General features: G+C 43.6%; 1 protein-coding gene across 3 annotated transcripts in view; it reads right to left on the bottom strand.

Annotated features, from left to right (window-relative positions):
* LOC141271905 (uncharacterized) overlaps window positions 1-19,679 on the bottom strand; it is a 62,643-nt gene that overhangs the window by 8,576 nt on the left and 34,388 nt on the right. The gene's annotated exons all lie outside the window — the stretch shown is intronic.

The raw sequence follows: 19,679 nt of genomic DNA, 5'->3' as shown, positions 1-19,679 counted from the left end.
TCTTTAATGGTTGGTGGGGATTGACCAGTGCTCACGCCCCCCCCCCCCTTCCCTATGCAGGCCTAGCTCTAGGGAGATGCAGGGTTTAGGTTTCCTGTTCAGCGACTGGTGAGGAACCAATATAGGGACGGTAGGGGAGACAGGGTGTTATTAGATCAGCCTAGGAGGTCTCCACTCCCCCTTTCCCCTCATCCCTTCATTTTGCACTGTCTTTCCTACACTGTCGTGAACAACACCTTTATTTCATGGGTACACTACACTGAACCTAACTCCCAGGTAACAATGAAGAGGTAGACCTCAGAACTCTTTCAGCTACTAAGTGGCACCAGGCAGGGCTACCTTTAATCTCTAATTTTATTTGCATTAGCGAAAAGAACCCCTACCAATACATCTATGGCAGGACCCTGCAGTATTCGGTTTTGATGTACCCCCAGTGAGCAAGAAAGTCAGTTTATATGCAAATGATACCTTGCAGATGCTGATTTATCACTTGACCACATTATGGACTTTCTAAATCACTTCAGTTCCCTGTCTGGACTCCAAATTAATTGGTCCAAATCCAGATTGTTAACTATAGATATAATGGCTCCTTCTAGATTGGTGACATACAGTAGGTATCATTATTGAGGGAATCAACCATCATGTATTTGGGTGGTCATGGTTTCCTCATCTGTGACAAAATAAACGCAGCTAAATGTTCCACCACTTTTTTCTCAACCATAAGTCTAAAATTAAAGGATAGAGTAAGCTCCCATTAGCAACAGCAGCTAGATTAGGTTTAATTAAAAGGATTCCTTTACCCAAAATATTTTGTGTGTTGCAGCACTCTGCATTATAGGTGTAGCACTATATGTAGAAAACATTGGAAAGCAGGATAGCCTTATTTGTGAAAATAAAGGCCAACAGAGTATCCATTAGATATTGTGTAGCATCATGGAAAGCTGGGGGCATGGCATTTCTGGACATAAGGTTAAACTAGTTGTTCAGCAAATTAGCTCATCACACTAGGTGGCATACATCAGAAGGAATGAGGGTGCAGACACGTCTCATACATCACCGTAACAAGGGATATTTGCATCCATTGAATCTTCTGTTTTGTGGTGTGGGAGGCAGAGGGCCATCTTTGGAGACCCCAGTCTATTGGCATTCATTATTGGTATGTAAAGCAATGGAGGAACTCTTCAAGATAGTTGGAATTTATGCACATATCCCCCTTTGGCATAATGAGAAATGGATATTCCTCTCTGGGGAACTGGTATAGAAGAAACAAGCGGTGTTGCCTATATCCTAGGTATATACAGAAGTAGGGGTATTGGACAGTTTTGCAGACTAGCTATGATCTGCCACATGCCCAGATTTTAAATTACCTATGTTTCAAACATGTACTGTAATGAGTGCATAGATGTGTGCAAAACCATGAAACTTGCCTACCTTTACCGAGCCAGTGCTGGTGCTTCACCCTCCTAAACTGATAACCATCTTTTAATCAATACTTCTTAATAAATCATATATTTTTCCCTTATTTCTTTAAAGGGAATCTGTCACCCTCTGGGAGATTTGAGATCTCTAATATGGGCATACAGGTTATAGAAAAGTAAATCTATACATACCTGTATGGCCCATAGTAGAGGTCGGCTTCAAGTGAAATGGAGTTCGATAAAATCTATTTTCACATGCTTGGCGTCCCCCGGACGCCAAGAAATCCCAACCTATCTCTTTAGTTAGCCCAGAAATCCCCACCTGTTTATTTAGCATGTTCTCCCCCTCCCCTGCACATCACAGGGCCCTGTGATGTGCACTGGTCTAACTCATTTCCAGTGCATGCGCAATGCGACGCTCACATAAGGAGCAATTTGCTTCCTCCCGGCCCGTTTGTATCTGCACTGTTCCGCAGTCTTCTGGTGCACAGGCTACCATCGAGGGTAACAAAACATCATTACCCAATCTTACTATGCACATGCCGGAAGTGACGCGGGGCAAGTCACTATAACCATGATATGCAACGGCGTCGGCATCCACATTGCAGAAGGCAATACGGAGGATGCCAAAAGCCGCCGCACATACCAGTATCCCGACACCCCAGCGCACATGCATGCATATTGGTAAGGGGATAATGGATTGAAAGAACATATGAAAATAAATACCCATCCATAAAAAAATGCCCACAACAGTAAAGCTACTACACCTAATATGAAGAGACATCATTCCTAAATGGGATAGTATCATAGATCATATAAAATGATACCAGCAAAAGCCATATCAGATCATAAGATACTATTGGATCACATAGAATGTCACACGCAATTATGTATAATAAGATCCAAATTATAGTCTCACAAAAGATGTCATATCACAATTATTATTACACTATATTGTATGATCAGATGCATATATATCCATAATAATAGGACAGCTGGGGCTTGGAATATTTATTCACAACAGGCTTGTCCAAGATAAGGAGAGGGGACCATCATAAAGCCCACACATGTATACTGGACCACCATCAACAGCAGGCAAATGTAGCAATTCTTAATATAGCCTAAAAAACGGAGAATACACATAATACAAAAAAATATAAATAAAAATATAAAACAATGTTCTAAAAGCATGTATGTCCAGATGGTAAGGACATCATAACAACAAGTCATGGATCACAAGAAAGGGACGAAGCTAAAATTGGTGGTGGCAGACGTCATTTACGGTCATGCGCAATAAGCTATGTGTGGACGCCGATATCTTTGTTTGCGGTGCGCACTTTGGCAATGGGAGTGTTTTTTACGGTGGGCATTTGTCACGTGGAGTGCGGGTACCCTATTTATAGAAGGCAGGTGTTGCAATCAGTACCCCTTGAGGAAGGCTCGTGCCGAAACGCGAATTGGGGTGGCAGCGTGCATTACTGTGACTGGGTAGCAACCACCTGTTCCTTCCATATTGAGTCATGGGTGTCTCAATATGGAAACCGCTGGTGGCACCAGCCTATTGCGCGGTACCACCAGCAGAACACTGTCGCGAACACGCCGTACACGCTGCCGCTGGGATCAGCCGAATGATTCACTGACCGCTGCTATCTTTGTACTGGAGGAGCGCATGCGCAGTTTTAATGTAACCGCTGCTATCTGCCTGCACAAAGATGGCGGCGGTCTGATTTACTGCGCGGGGAGACAGCTCAAACGTGAGAACACATGAGCGAAGAAGACAGCACAGGTGTGGAGAGAGACAGCAGACAAGGAGGAGAGCACATAGAATACACAGGTCAAAGAAGAGATCACGTGAGAGGAGAAGACAGCAGATGGGGTAGAGAGAAAGCGCACAGGGGGGAGAGAGAAAGCGCACAGGGGGGAGAGAGAAAGCGCACAGGGGGGAGAGAGCTCAAACAGGATAGCACATGAGGGGAGAACACAGCACAGGAAGGAGAGAGATAGCAGACAAGGGGGATAGCACATGAGGTAGACAGGTCAAAGAAGAGCACAGACAGGAGAAGTCAGCACATGGGGCAAATTTATTAACCAATGGAGGTCTGGATATGGAGTCACCCCCAAAATTAAAGTAGAAAAACACACTACAGGCTGATCCAACTTTGATGTAATGTCCTTAAAACAAGTCAAAATGAGGCTCAGTATTGTGTGTGGCCTCCACATGCCTGTATGACTTCCCTACAACGCTTGGGCATGCTCCTGATGAGGTTGCGGATGGTCTCCTGTGGGATCTCTTCCCAGACGTGGACTAAAGCATCCATCAACTCCTGGACAGTCTGTGGTGCAACGTGACTTTGGTGGATGCAGCGAGACATGATGTCCCAGATGTGCTCAATCGGATTCAGGTCTGGGGAACGGGCGGGCCAGTCCATAGCTTCTATGCCTTCATCTTGCAGGAACTGCTGACACACTCCAGCCACATGAGGTCTGGCATTGTCCTGCATTAGGAGGAACCCAGGGCCAACTGCACCAGCATATGGTCTCACAAGGGGTCTGAGGATCTCAATTCGGTACCTAATGGCAGTCAGGCTACCTCTGGCAAGTACATGGAGGACTGTGCGGCCCTCCAAAGAAATGCCACCCCACACCATTACTGACCCACGGCCAAACCGGTCATGCTGAAGGATGTTGCAGGCAGCAGATCGCTCTCCACAGCATCTCCAGACTCTGTCACGTCTGTCACATGTGCTCAGTGTGAACCTGCTTTCATCTGTGAAGAGCACAGGGTGCCAGTGGTGACTTTGCCAATCCTGGTGTTCTGTGGCAAATGCCAAGCGTCCTGCACGGTGTTGGGCTGTGAGCACAACCCCCATCTGTGGATGTCAGGCCCTCATACCACCCTCATGGATTGGTTTCTAACTGTTTGTGCAGACACATGCACATTTGTGGCCAGCTGGAGGTCATTTTTCAGGGCTCTGGAAGTGCTCCTCCTGTTCCTCCTTGCACAAAGGCGGAGGCAGAGGTCCTGCTGCTGGATTGTTGCCCTCCTACGGCCCCCTCCACGTCTCCTGGTGTTCTGGACTGTCTCCTGGCAGCGCCTCCAGCCTCTGGACACTACGCTGACAGACACAGCAAACCTTCTTGCCACAGCTCGCATTGATGTGCCATCCTGGATGAGCTGCACTACCTGAGCAACTTCTGTGGGTTGTAGAGTCCGTCTCATGCTACCACGATTCAAAAGTGACGAAAACATCAGCCAGAAAGCATTGGTACAGAGACGTGGTCTGTGATCCCCACTTGCAGAACCACTCCTTTATTGAGGGTGTCTTGATAATTGCCAATAATTTCCATCTATTGTCTATTCCACTTGCACAACAGCATGTGAAATTGATTGTCAATCGGTGTTGCTTCTTAAGTGGACAGTTTGATTTACTTGGGAGTTACATTCTGTTTAAGTGTTCCCTTTGTTTTTTTGAGCAGTGTGTGTGTGTGTGTGTGTGTGTGTGTGTGCGTGCGTGCGTGCGTGCGTGCGTGCGCACGAACGCACACGCACGCACAATTGGCTTAAAGCACGATTGATGACATGAAATGTTTCACAGTTATGTGCAGCGTTTTCTGTCTTTAATCATGTAGTGTCCTCCTTCTGCATTTTGCTCTTTTTCCTGTTATTTGATATGTTAATAAAGTTTTCTATTTTTTATATACAAACCAATTGTTACGGGTCCGGGTGGTGGAACCTCTGTGCTGTGATACAAGGAGGGACCAGAGGGGCGTAACTAAGTGCCTACAGGGACCGACCCTTTCTACACGGCAGCTTAATAGACTCCGCGGTCCAAAGATGGACCAGGAACGTGGACCAGGTGCCACTCTAGGACCGACCTGGTGTGAGAGCAGACGACTCCCACGGGACTGATGGCCGAAACAGACAGGCACGGCAGGTAGGCAGACAGGTGATGCAGGTAGGCAGACAGGTGATGCAGGCAGACTGACAAGTGGACACGGCTGATAGGTCCAAGTGCAGCCCGCCAGCCTGAGGTCTGGAGAAGTGTTAGAACACAAAACTACAACTTTGCACAGGCACCTCCATTTTGGAGGAGGTGCCTTATATAGGGGCAGTCCTCCGGCCATTGGCCAGGGACTTTTTAGGACGGCACACACAGTCCCTTTAAGAGGGAGGGAGCGTGCCCTAAGTACAGTGCCTGGGGATCTGCGCAGACCCCGGGCAGATGCAGCAAGGGAGCCGGAGGACGCCGGACCGGGACCACGGCAGTGAGGGGAATGGTGTCCCTGCCGGGCAGGAGGCAGAGAAGCCGACGCTACAACAATTTTGACGTTTTTTTACGGCCACTCTCTCTGTATAGTGACTGGTATACAAGGCAAAATCTAAAAAAGATTTTAAAAAAATAATTTAAGTAAACCAAAATTTAATTTATCAATTTTTATTACATTTTATTATTTTTTTATTACAAAAATTGGAAATTCAGTGTAATTTATGAAGGAAGCAAGAACTGCCAAAAATTAGATGGACTAGGGACTCAGATACACCCTGTATTAGAACATTATGTTCAAATTGTCATGTAGTGATAGTGCATAGCCTTTATGAGTAAATACAAAGCCTGCCAAAAATTGCAAGCAGGGTCATCCAAACACCCTTGAGGGCACCAACTGTAGCGCCTCATTCAAATATTGTTAACAAGGTGTAGTTGTGGTACTCCTACACTCATAAAAGCTCTGCACACAGAAATAGTGGCGGCTGGAGACCAAGTACCAAGGGACGGCTGATGCCATGTGTCAGCGGAAATCCTCTGTGTCTACCCGCCTATATGGCAACATTTCCAAGACAAGCAGCCTGGAAATGTGCCCGTTTAGCATTTGGGCCTGTGGGTGGGTCGCTGGGAACTTTATTTTTCGTTCCAAGGCCTGGGGTAGGGACAGCTGAAAACTGTGCTGGGACAAGTTTTTGTCAGTGCCTGACGATGGTGCAAGCAGAGGTGCAGTGCGGGAGGTATCTGCACTAGTGTCATGGACAGGGGATTGGGAAGCACCTAGCACAGGTGAAGAGGCAATGATGTCATCCACTGGCACCAATCGTGGTCCTAAGAGTTCGACCCACTGAGTCAGGTGCTTAGATTACACGTGCCTGATCATGCTGGTGGTGGTTAGACCCCTGCTGATCTTGGCATGGCACAGGTTGCAAATGACCATTTTTTTGTCTCAGAACTCTCTTTAAAAAAAAGTCCCAAACTGGAGAACACTTGACTCTTTCATGGAGAAATTCACTTGACGCATGTTGGTGCTCTGCAGAACAGTTGCTCGTCTTCTCCCTCTGGTCATCCCACTGCCTCTTCCTGCCAGTTTTGGTGCTGCCAATCCCTCCCTCTCAGCACTGCTGGCCTTGCTCTGCATGCCAGCTTCCCAGGTTGGATCAGTGACTTAGTCATCCACCACCTCGTCTTCCTCCACTGCACTCTTGTCCTCCTGACTTGGTGACTTAACAACAACCAGACTTATCGGCAACTTTGTCTCTTCATCATCTACCACATTAGACAAAATTTGTCATTACCCACAGTCATCTTCTCTTGACTGTGGCTGCTCTAAGTTTTCTGCATCACTAAACAGCATGTTCTCCTGTCCCTCTTGGAACATGCAGAGTGAGAGGACACAATCAAGAAAGGATATTGTAAAGAGCTCAGCAGACTGTACTAGTGTGGGATCACTGGTCTCCTGGGACTCAACATGGTGGGAGGAAGGAGGATCAGGGTTAGGATTAAGTGATCCAGACTGTTGGCTGTTAAGACTGGACCGTGTGGAAGACTGGGTGCTGCTGGCAAGCATGCTGGAAGTACGATCTGATATCCAACCGACCACCTGTTCGCACTGGTGTGGCTTCAGATGTGGTGTCCCGTGCCTCCCTGCAAAGTGGGACATGAAGCTATGTGTCTTGGATGGGCATGTTTCTTGAGCTCCAGCAACAGGCGTAGTCACACCTACCCGATGTTCTCAGCGTCTGCGTGCACCATAATCAGCACTTCCACTCATCCGCCCTTTATCGCACGCCTTACAAATTTTCTAATTGCTAGGTCTATAGAAACCAGTGAAGGCAAAGAGACAACTATAAGACCCAAAGTTGAAAAAATGCCAATACTTTAATGAAATACATATTAAAAATTACATATAATAATCATAAAAACAAGGCACACCACAGATGAAAAAAATGGTGGGATGCCTGGACCCATAGTATGTATAAGCTGAAAGCTATGTCATCCAGATAACCAGCATAAATATATCATTGGTAATCAATATAAAACATGATATAAAATATCACGAGCAACAGAGAAAGAGGTGTATATATAAATATATTTATCACAAAGAATAATAACAGTCCAAGATTAATAATAATAATAATAGGTAAATAACCTCTGTTGATCCATTATCCCAATACAATCACATATACAGGTATATCAATGCACAAAGGGACTATACACAAAAATAAGATATAACCATAGTTACCAAAGAGCTCAGATCAGAGGTCCAAGCACCCACCACGCACCCGACGCGCGTTTCGCACAGGGTGGATGACATAGCTTTCAGCTTATACATACTATGGGTCCAGGCATCCCACCATTTTTTTCATAGTTCTCTCTTTGACTTCATTTATTTTGGTGTTTCATAGGTTAATTTGGCCCATTTGATTCATTGGTGTTTATTGTCTATAAAAACCAATAAAAAAATTTTTTTCAAGATACAGCACTCTTGTGGTTGATGCTTTTTACACTTATTTTCAGCAAAAAATCCAATGCAAGTGCAACAAAACTTTTACAGGAATAACTGATTTTATCAACATAATGTGTGGGCTCATCCCGAGCTTTGTTCACAGTGACAAGTGGAAAAAGGATCTTCAGGAAAAGACACCAGAAAGCTGTAGGAATAAAGGATTCAAGCAGGTATTGCTCATAGGGTATGTCAGCTCAACGTAGTGTCAACACCACATATTACATGCCACTAATAAATAAAAATATATACACACACACGGTACAGTTACATACCTCCCAACTTTTACAGAAAAAGTCAAACTATGTGGCACGCAACGTGGCAAACTTGGACTACACCCATTTACTGTTTCTTTCTACCCTGACAGGAGGAGATGTCAGAGGAGGCAGGGAATGATACTGAGCACACTGTCCGGGACAGTGGTGTGCAGATCCAAATCCAGGACTGTCTCGGTGTCCTGGGACAGTTGGGACCTATGAATTTTCTTTTTTTTTGTCCATTCATTCATAGACATAGCTTACATAACTTTATAGCTTCACTATAATAGGTATTGCTTTTTGTTTCTGCAAGGGCATGTTCACACAGTCACATAAAAGACTGTTTTTTTTTCTTTTCCCCGCATGTTTGGCACCTGTTAAACAGCTAATGAACATGCGGGGAATGCCAGCCATGCACAGTAATGCCGTAGTAATGTTGGCTAGTGGCATTGCTTTGATTAGTCGGCCGCATTGCGTCATGGGGGTCTTATACAAGTCACGGTGACGCAATGCTCAGCACGCTGTGTTCAGTTCAGGGAGAGTTGTTATAGGAGGAGAAGCGTCGTTAAAGCAGGCATATAGTCTGAGTTTAATAATATTGCTATAGGAGTACTTATATACAGCAGACACAGAAGCAACTTCAGCTCTCCAAGGGCAGGATCCTCCATGCACAGAACGTTGCAGTCTGTCAAGGAAAAGTTAGCAAAAAGAAGGAAAAAATCCAGCAAAGGGAGGAAATCCATAAAAAAACTGTATGGTAATAAACCACAGCAAACCCATTTCAAACATGGTCCTTATTCATGGACTACTTCTGAAACGTGTTTGCTGTGGTTCATTACCACACAGGTTTTTATTGATTTGTAGATTTTTTTTTAATAAACCAAGTTTTTATTTATCTCCTCCCTTCGATGGATTTTTTTCTTCTTCTGTTTGTATACTGCTCCTGTAGCATTAAAATAACATTCCCTTTTAGGACTAAATATTTTCCTTTCTGTAGTAAAATCGCTGTTAAGTGGAGGGAAAGTTTAGGAATAGAGGCATCTAGGCAAGGTTTAATATTACTATTGCAGTACTAGTATACAACCGCCGCTACTGCACCGTTAAAACAACAGTCTATGTCAGGGTAAAATAATTTTTTGCCCTATTAATACTGTAAAAAGTTTGGAGGCCTATATACCTGATTTAAAATGCACAAGGTGTGTGGTAAGAGATGAGGAAGTGAACATGCTGCTGATGGTGCACGCAGAGGCCCAGGCGGTGGGACAGGTGAAACTGTTCCTGTTGCGGGAGCACAGCAAACACGATCATCCATGAGACCTAGCTTCCTGTCCTACTTTGCAGGAGGGTGCGGGACACCACTTTTGAAGCCGAAACAGTGTGAACAGGTGGTCGGTTGGATAGCAGATAATGCTTCCAGTATGTTTCCCAGCACCACCCTGTCTTTCAAACAGTCCAGTCCACATAATTCTCACTTTGATCACCTTCCTCCCACCATGGCGAGTGCCAGGAGACACGTGATCACACACAGGTCTTCCCCAGTCTGGTGTTTTTTAAAGAAAGTGCAGACGATAAACGAATAGTCATTTGCAACCTGTGCTGTACCAAGATTAGCAGGGCCTGACCACTACCAGCCTGACCCACACCGGCATGCTCAGGCATACGAGGGGCGATCCAAAAGTAATGATAATCGGTTATTTCTATTACACACAGAAATTAAAATAAAATGTTTTCTTCTCTCTTAGGTACCCACTAGTCCAGGAAAAAAATCACTTAAATAGTCCACGATTCCCGGGAGCTACATTCATTTGAATAGGAACTGCCGAGGAGTGAACATCAAAATGGAAAAAAACGAGCTCAGAGCTGTCATCAAATACCTCTGCTTGAAAAAAATGACTACCAAAGACATACACAGCGACTTGGTGGAAACATTGGGGGACTCTTCTCCTCCATATTCCACAGTTGCACGCTAGGCCAAGGAATTTAAGCTGGGAAGAACATCGACGGAAGATGAACATCGTGAAGGACGCCCATCCACGTCCCTCAATGAAGAAAACGTGAAAAAAGTTGAAGAAGTTGTATTGGCCGATCGAAGAGTGACTATCAGGCATGTAGCTGAGGTCACAGGGATCTCATATGGCAGTATTCAAAGAATCCTTGCAAAAGAATTGCATATGAGAAAGGTCTCGGCGCGTTGGGTGCCAAAAATATTAACCGACGAGCAAAAGAAGAAATGAGTTGACATTTTAATAGCAAATCTCGAAAAGTTCCAAGCAGACAAGGAGAATTTTTTGTCACGTTTTTTGACCATGGACGAGACCTGGATCCACCACTTTGATCCCGAAACGAAACAACAATCGATGACATGGAAACGAGCCAACGAACCGACGCCGAATAAATTCAAAGTGTCAAGCTCAGCAGGGAAGGTTATGGCGTCCGTTTTTTTGGGATGCTGAAGGAATTATTATGGTCGACTATTTGGAGAAGGGAGCCACTATTACGGGCTCCTACTACGCAGAACAAATAAGAAGATTGCGGGAGGCTATCAAGGAGAAAAGGTGCGCCAAACTGCGGGCTGGAGTGCTGTTTCACCAAGATAACACGCCGGCTCACAAAGCTACAGTTGCCATGGCTACCATTCAAGAAGCGGGCTTTGAACTGGTGGAACACCCCCCCCTATTCGCCAGATCTAGCCCCAGTGACTTCTTTCTCTTTCCTCGGCTCAAGGAACACCTCTGGGGCAAGAAATTTGACGACAATAGCGACGTGATAACCGCTGTTGGGGATTTTTTTGAGGGTCAAGATCAAGAATTTTTTCCGAAGGGAATTCTAAGTTTAGAAAAGAGATGGACTAAATGTATAGACTTGTTAGGAGACTATGTAGAAAAATATATATATTTTTTTACTATATTCATTGTGTTTAGTATTGATTATCATTACTTTTGGATCGCCCCTCGTATGTCATCAAAGCACCCGACTAGGAGGGCCAAACTCCTGGATCCACAATCTGTCTGTGGATGACGACACTTCCTCTTCCTCTGTGCTACGTGCTCGCCAATCCTCTGTACATGACGCAGGCATGGATGCTTCCTGCTCGGCTTGATGTCGTTGTACATTTGCAAGCAGTATCAGCAACCACGTCTACTTCCTTTTTCCAGCGCAGTGTTCAGCTGTCCCTACCCTATGCTTTGTAACGCAAGCGAAAATACCCACCCACCCACGCACAGGCCCAAGCACTAAATGGGCACATTTCCAGACTGCTTGCCCTGGAAATATTGTCGTTTAGGCTAGTGGAGACTCAGACTTTCCGCTACCTCATAGCGGCGTCAGTCCCTCGGTACTCAGTCTCCAGCGCCACTATTTCTTCCCAGTGTGCCATCCCCACCAACACGTGTACCATAACATCACCCGTGCCCTGACTAACGTGTTTACTGTGAAGGTCCACTTAAAGACCGACACTTAGCCAAGTGCTTGTGACATAACCTCACGTGAGCCCCGAGAACGAAGCGCAAACACAGCTGGAACAGCGCCAGCAAGGGAGGGGAGTATAAGCTCTATTATTGTAATGGGGCCAAACATGGGGAATGAGAAAGGGTTGTCCTAATAGTGGACAACTCTTTTTAGAATTATCGATATGCCTGGTGGATTAGTATATGGTAGTAGGCATCTTGCATCGACCTAAACTAGTCCTGGTATAACAGATCCAGCACAGATCTGGTTCTCCATTTTTTTAGTTCTTTGTATTTTAGAAACTTGTTTGTTTAAGCCTTTAAAGTTCATAATAGTTCTCATCCCGCTTGGTTCCCTTACTAAGGGTATGTGCAGACAATCCGGAGCCGGCTGCGGCCCCGAGGCTGTGAAGAAGCTGCCTCTGGCTTCCGCTCATTATGCAAATGAGCGGCTGCCGCTTTTTTTTTCCCACAGGCGGGCTTTCCCCATAGAAGTTAGGTCTATGGGGAAAGCCTGCATGCAGACCCACAGGAGGAAATAGACATGCAGCGGTCTGGAAAGACGTGCCGCATGTTTGTTTCTGCAAGTGTGCCACAGACACATAGTGGGCATGGGATTTGTATAAATCCCATCCACTATGCTGTAACATCTGGCCGCTGCGGATTGCACGCAGCGCACTTGCGCTGCGTCCAATCCGCAGCGAACACTGATCGTGTGCACATACCCTAAGAAGAAGTGAGAGTAAACTAAACCTCAATCTTAAGTGGGGTAGAATACATGAGGTTTGTCAATGGAACCAGGGATTCTTTTTCTTTTTAAAATCTTTTTATTACATTTTTCAAAAGGTAACAGTACACAACACGCTAGCATTATAAGAAAAGAACACCACCTTTCAAGTATTGGTATATAGCATAGTTATACACAACAGAGGTTTTAACAACTGATTATTATTCATTTATAATAATGTATAAATAGGTGTGTCGAAAAAACAAGAAGACAGACAAGTGGGGGGGGGGGTAGGTAGAATAAGGTGGGGTGGGGAAGGCATGGAAATAGAGGGGAGGATATTTTAGAACAGAATAAATTAGGTTTTCAGATGTATGTTGGGTGGGTTGGATTTAAATATTATGAAAAGGGCTAATCAGTGAGTTATTTATTTTTTTTTTTTTGTGTCAGTACAAGAACCTAAACCAGGCGTTATTATTTCCTAGTAGTTTTAATGTTCTTAGAATTAGACATATGGCTTTTGACTTTGTCTCTAAATTGGGGAAGAGGGTAACAGTTGTATCTTCAGTTATGAGAATTTTTGAAAAAGAGCCAGGGGGACCATATCGTGAAGAGAGAGTGTTTCCTAAGTTCCCAGGCTGTTAGTTCTTCTAGTCTATATATCTGCTCCACCTTCTGTTCCCATTGGTCTAAGGTGGGGGGTTGATTTGATTTCCACATTGTGGGTATTAACAATCTAGCAGAAGCCAAGAGATGTCTTAGCAGAGATTTCTTTTCTGGAGAGGTCACCTGGAAACAGATGGAGCAGACATATCTCTGGTAAAACGGATAAATTAATCTTAAGAACCTACGAAACAACTTTGAGGACATTTATCCAGTAGTGTCTCAAACCATGTAATTTGTCTGATAATATCTTCTTTTAGCGTGATGTGTTTGTAATGAAGTAAAAAACGGTGGTACAGAAGGGGGTTTAAGTTCTCAACGTTCAATCTTTCTCCTATTTCTTTAATTGAAGGTATCAGCCCTGTGTCCGTTAGGGTTTGTAGCATGGTATCAGATTTTCATATTGCTTGGGGTATTGCCTCGTTCAGTTCTGGTGTATTAGATAGGAAAAGATCTCGGATTCCCATCAGCGGTGAGGGTAGGGAACACATGTCTCTCTTATGTGTTTTAGTGATCATATTTTTTGTGTGACTGGAGTGAAAGGGATTGACAGCTGAAAATTAGAAGACTTCCCTAGTTTGGAGAATATAATTTGTCTTAGAGGAAAGGAGATGTTTTCCTCCTCTATCTGGATCCAAAGCTTATTTTCTGGACTCCTTACCCGATCAACTATTCTTTGTAAGTGTATGGCTTGTTGGTAGTGTAATGGAGATGGAAAATCAATGCCTCCATTCTGGTGGGGTAAGATAAGCACCTGCAATGAGATTTTAGTTTTTTTCTTGTTCCAGATGAATTGTGAAAGAACTCTTCTGGTTTCCTTAAAAAAGGGGCCAGGTAAGTGTATGGGAAGAGACTGTAATAAGTATGTGATTTTTGGCCAAATTATACTTTTCATGAGATTTTTCCTACCCATCCAGGACAAACAGGGGGCATTCCAAGAGGACATTTGTTCATCAATTTTGGATAGTAAGGGTGGAAAATTATCCTTGTATAAGTCCTTAAGGTTGGGAGAAATTTTAATACCTAGGAATCGGATTGAAGAAGACCAGTTAAAGGGGGAGTTTTGGATTATTTTTGCTTTCACATTTTTTTGAGGTTAATATCTAAGGCTTGAGACTTGTCCATGTTAATTTTGAAATTGGATATATCTTTGAACCTATCTAGTATATCAAATATGATTGGCAGGGCTTTTTGGGGATTGGTTATAAACAGTAGCAGGTCGTCTGCATAAGCTGCGGTTTTATGTTCCTTCCCCCACATTTCACACAGAACCAGGGATTCTAAGTCAGTCTCCCATGCTGGTACTTGCCAGACCTCAAACTGCATGACGTCTGCAATCTGACGAGGGCAGGCACGCTCAGCCCAGAATGGCCATTGATTTTGAAGGAGAGGGATTCTAGCTTCAACCTGTTTTTCATTATATCAAGGGTCCAGATATCTCACCAGCCAGGGTTGCCAATCGTCCAAATACTCCAGAACGGTCTGTAACGGTCTGTAAAAATAGGGCACCTTTGTGTCCTGACTGTAGAAAACAAATTACCTTCCAAGGTCACAAAAAAAAAAACCTCATGCGCTAACAGGAAGCAGCAACCCTCAATTGATAATGGCAGAGGCAAGACAGGCGCAAAATACCGATGAGACAACCAATCACAACCTACTAATTCATGGAGGGGGTGATTTACTGTTTAGTATTGAAATGTCACACAAGCAAGGCTTGTATAGGGCGCTGGTCACACACATCTAATGTCAATGTCTGGCTTATAGCCTATAAGTTACTGCCATACTATTAAATTAGGCGGGCAGCCCAGCGCTATACGAGTGTACTTCACTGGGGTATCAGAATTATGGGCCATAGATATGCATCACTTACAGCCATAATGATTATTTATGGTTTACCAATATGTCCGTAAAAAATATTCATTTCTTTTCGATCACTGCAAACATTGTTATGGATATAAATATAATTCCCTCTATGGGATGTTCTGGAAGATTTAGTTAAACACCTTATCAAAAAATGTAAACCGGGCCTAATTAAGCACAAAAAAAACTATAAAGATTAGACCCCTAAAATTTAACTTTTAATAAATTATCTAAAAGGACTAGAAAATTCACAGCAGAAAAAAAAAAAAAAAAAACCCACAATAATATAGTGTTAGGGAATGACCAAAAATAGATTACACACTGACCAGGAGAGAGTACAGGCTAAACCTGTCCCTACTTTATCCCTAATATCTCCCCCTTCCTGGCAGCGAAGGTTGGCACCCTAATTTGTGATACGTGGCGCCTCCGCTCAACGACGGTGACCCTTATGTCCCTTAAAAAATCCCCTATCCTAACAAATACAAAATTACAATCGTGCAAAAAAGATAGAAGGAAATGAACGTATAGATTAAGAGGCGACCATTTAAATGAACATTTAAAAAAAAACACAACTGTTCAAATAGGCATAATAACAGCTCTAGGGAAATAGAGGGATAATACCAAACTCCAACGAGCTGTGCTAGTAGGGCTTATAAATTCATAGATAAAGTGTATCATTCATTACCCGAGCCCAGGATATAATCCCTATCACATGCAGTGGTGATTCTCTTTTCTTATATTATTAGAAGGATCCCTAAAGCGGATTCTCCACAGAATAGTATCATATATAGGAGTAACCTATTTTTGGTCATTCCCTAACACTATATTATTGTGGTTTGTTTTGCTTTTTTTTCTACTGTGGAGTTTCTAGTCCTTTTAGATAATTCATTAAAAGTTAAATTTTAGGGGTCTAATCTTTATAGGTTTTTTTATGTACTGGAAGCTTCCCATCTCTCTGAAGGTTTTTTTTTTGGTATATGATAGAGGCCCAATTGACCTGCTCAGAAGTTGCTGCGTGTCCACTTGAAGTCTGCTTTATTAGGGTATTACATATTTCTCCCTCAGTCAACTGCTTAATGGGTTAACCTGGACTTCGTTTCAACAGCAATAGTTTCTTAATACAGTTTAGAGATCAGTAAAGGAGACACCTAGTTTAGATTTCCAAAATTGCTCCCTTAACCTTTGTCAAGTCTAATGCCTTTCAAGGCCTATCCTCTTAGACATTAATATAAACAAATTGGAGGAGGAAAATAGTGCTATGGCCCACAGCCACTCACCCTTACCATCCCCAAAACCAAAGTGGATGGGGTAGCCAGGACACAGATCACTTCATCTGGACTATCCAGTGTTAAAAAAAGTATCCATGAACCATCATGCCTGTTCTCTTAAGGGTAGTACAAATTTTCTCTATAATCATCTTTCAGCTTAAACATAGACGGGGCTCAGCTGCTACGATCTCCCCAATACACTTTTCACATAGAAGCTTAGTGAAGGAGGACTCCAGTTTGGATTTACAAACCGCACATTCCTTAAACCTTAGTTGAGGTTTTCCTAGGCCATTCTCTCTAGAGTATTAATATCAATACATTAGGAAAGGGGGAAAAAACATTTACTGCCACACAGTCACTCGCCCATACCATAGTGAATGGGGTAGCCGTGTCACGATTCACTTTGCCTGAACAATCCATCAGGTCAGCCGAAGTGTCCATGGAGAGATCTAAACTTAGTAGATGATCCTAAGTGTAGTCACTTGGAGGAGCCCATGTAGTCTGGATAATTCCTGATCCGTGAAGACCAACCACGCCCTGAGACAGTGGGCCGTGCTCAGTTATCTAAAGGTCCAGCGTCCGCCAGCTGTGATGTCAGCCAACCACCACCGATCTGGTTCCATCCCAGGTTTCTAACTGGGCTCTCCTGGGGCCGGGCGCGGTCGTGATGGGGAAACTACCCCTTATCAACCACCCCGTGGGAGGCCAGCTTTCTGTTAAGTTTTCTTTGCTTACCTCCACCTGATCCCAGGCAGCGCCTGGGAGCTCAACAGGATTGTGCCTCAAGGACAGGAAACCACTGTAGAATGATGGGAGGCTCCATCTTTTTGTACAAATAGGTTTCCTGTCCAGGGAAGGGTACCCTCTCTCATGGTACCATCATGTGTGAAAGGAAAAATGCAGTTGTATTTTTAAGTGCAGAATCAAAGTTTTTCTGTATGATAAAAAAAAACCCTGTAAAAATGCCACTTCACATCTGCACCAAATGCACATCAGGTAAGGTGGAAAAAAAAAAAAAAAAATGCCACAAAAATCACAATAATCAGTGAAGATTTTTATTGTGTAGTGTGGTGTAGACACTTGCACAAAACATGCAGATAAAAAGCGGCAGAAAAAAACCCCAGCATTTAAACCATGTGTGAACACAGCCTCAGTGTTACATTTTTATAAAAAAAATAAATAAATAAGCGGAAAAAAAAATAAAAATCAATCAACATTTACCAATCACCGTAAATAATCTTTTCACTGTGTTGTACATATTGTTATGATTACATGGAAACCGAAAATGTTTGTTTTTTAAATTTTTTAAAAAAAAAGCTGTATTAAAAATTGAATTATTGTAATTATTTTTCATTATTTTTTAGTCATTTTATAGATAAAACAAAATCTGACTTTTATTTTACCCCCAGAATACAGGCTTATAGAAATGCACAAGTATACAGAGATGTAGCTCTATTCACCAGTACAACTTGCTTGTAATTTAGGACAGTACAATGCACGTTCAAGTAGAGAAAATTCTCCAATACTTGACAGTGCAGGGAGGATGGGTCCTTACTTGTAAGCTTGATTGCACTACAAAGTGGAAAATGTCCAGTCAGTATGAGAAAGGTTCAAGCAAAAGAGATATTTCCCTCAGATCTCCTTGGTATCAATAATATCAACAGATCCAAATATTTTGGTCTATGTGTGCTCTTCATTAAAGTGCAGCCTTTGAGTGCACATCAGAAACATACCAGCAATGTACTAGAAATGATGAGAAGGTAAGCGCTACAATGGTCTACTAACCGCACCTTCCTTATTATCTTCCCACAATTACTTTTACACACCATGCTTACATATGCCATTACAGTTATTACTCCACTAATCGTTATTCTCCTTCATGGTCTCAAAACCCACAAAATCAAATATTTATTTCTTTTACCTCCCACTTGCCTCATTTGCAGAGCCGCTACTAAACCTCAGATCCCTGCTTCTAAAACACATAACAAGCCGGTCACTCTCCTCCTCCCACTTGTTTGCTCTCCCTTTGCTTCTCCTACTCCCAATCCTGGACCTTCTCAGCTAATACTCCAATTATTTCTTCCTTCTATCACTCCCCACCTACTAGAAACTAGTGCAACCTCTCCAACATAAAGTCCATTCACTTGACCCCCACTCTGCCACTAACTCTCTGTGGATCACTATGGAACGCCCGTTCCATCAGCAATGAGCATCATATCATTCAAGACCTCTTTACCTATCCTATCCTTCCTTGGACTCAACCAAAACATGGCTGACATACTCAGACACAGCCTCCCCTGCTGCGTTGTGTTACGGTGGCCTTCACTTCAACCATACTTCTCGCCATAGCAATAGATATGTTGGAAGAATTGGTATTATCCTTTCTCACAACTGTTCTTTTAATCAAATCTCACTTCTGCCCTTCCTCCTTTTGAAATGCACTCTCCCCGTATCCACTCTCCCTGCAACCTCCAAGTGAGCCTCAAACAGCTGCCCGGGCCTGGCTACTGCCTTTATTGACAACTTCTTTCTCTCTTTCGACATTTTTACCATCATGGGTGACTTCAACATGACCCCCCCCCTATTGACACCCTCCAATCAGCAGTCCCCATACTCATGTCACTTGCTTCAACCTTTCGTCTTGCACAACAGTCCTGCGCAGCCACCCATAGATAGACATACATTAGAGCTCATCTTCACCTGCTTCTGCTCCCTAACCTCACCTCTTCCCCAACTGACCACCATCTACTCATTTTCTCATCCCTGACCTTTTCACCTCATCTCTCCTTCTTTCTGTGGGTAGCTCTCAAAGCTCTGTCCTGGTACACCTACTCTTCTACATCTATATCTTTGGCATGGGACAACTCAAAGTCCCATGGCTTCCAGTATCATCTGTACTCTGATGACACTCAGATCTACCTCTCTAGCCCAAACGTCACCTCTAGGCTGTCCAGAATCCTAGAGTGTCTACCAGCCGTATCATCCTTCTTCTCACCGCGCTTCCTAAGACTCAATGTGGGCAAAACTGAACTCATCATCTTTCCTCCATCCCACTCAAGTCCCCTACCCGATCTCTCTATCACAATAATTGACATCACACTCTCCTCCTGTACCGGAAGTCTGCTGCCTCGGAGTAACCCTTGACTCTGTCCTATCCTTCAAACAGCACACCCAAGCTCTTGCTACCTCCCGCCGCCTCAACCTCAAAAATATTTCCACAGTTCATCCTTTTCTCAACCCTGAATCTAATAAAATGTAAGTGCCTACCCTCA

The sequence above is a fragment of the Phyllobates terribilis genome, unplaced genomic scaffold (genome assembly GCF_046119375.1).
Source record: "Phyllobates terribilis strain yellow unplaced genomic scaffold, ASM4611937v1 Scaffold_5__5_contigs__length_657084704, whole genome shotgun sequence".
NCBI lineage: Eukaryota > Metazoa > Chordata > Amphibia > Anura > Dendrobatidae > Phyllobates > Phyllobates terribilis.
This window is presented reverse-complemented; position numbering and strand designations above follow the sequence as displayed.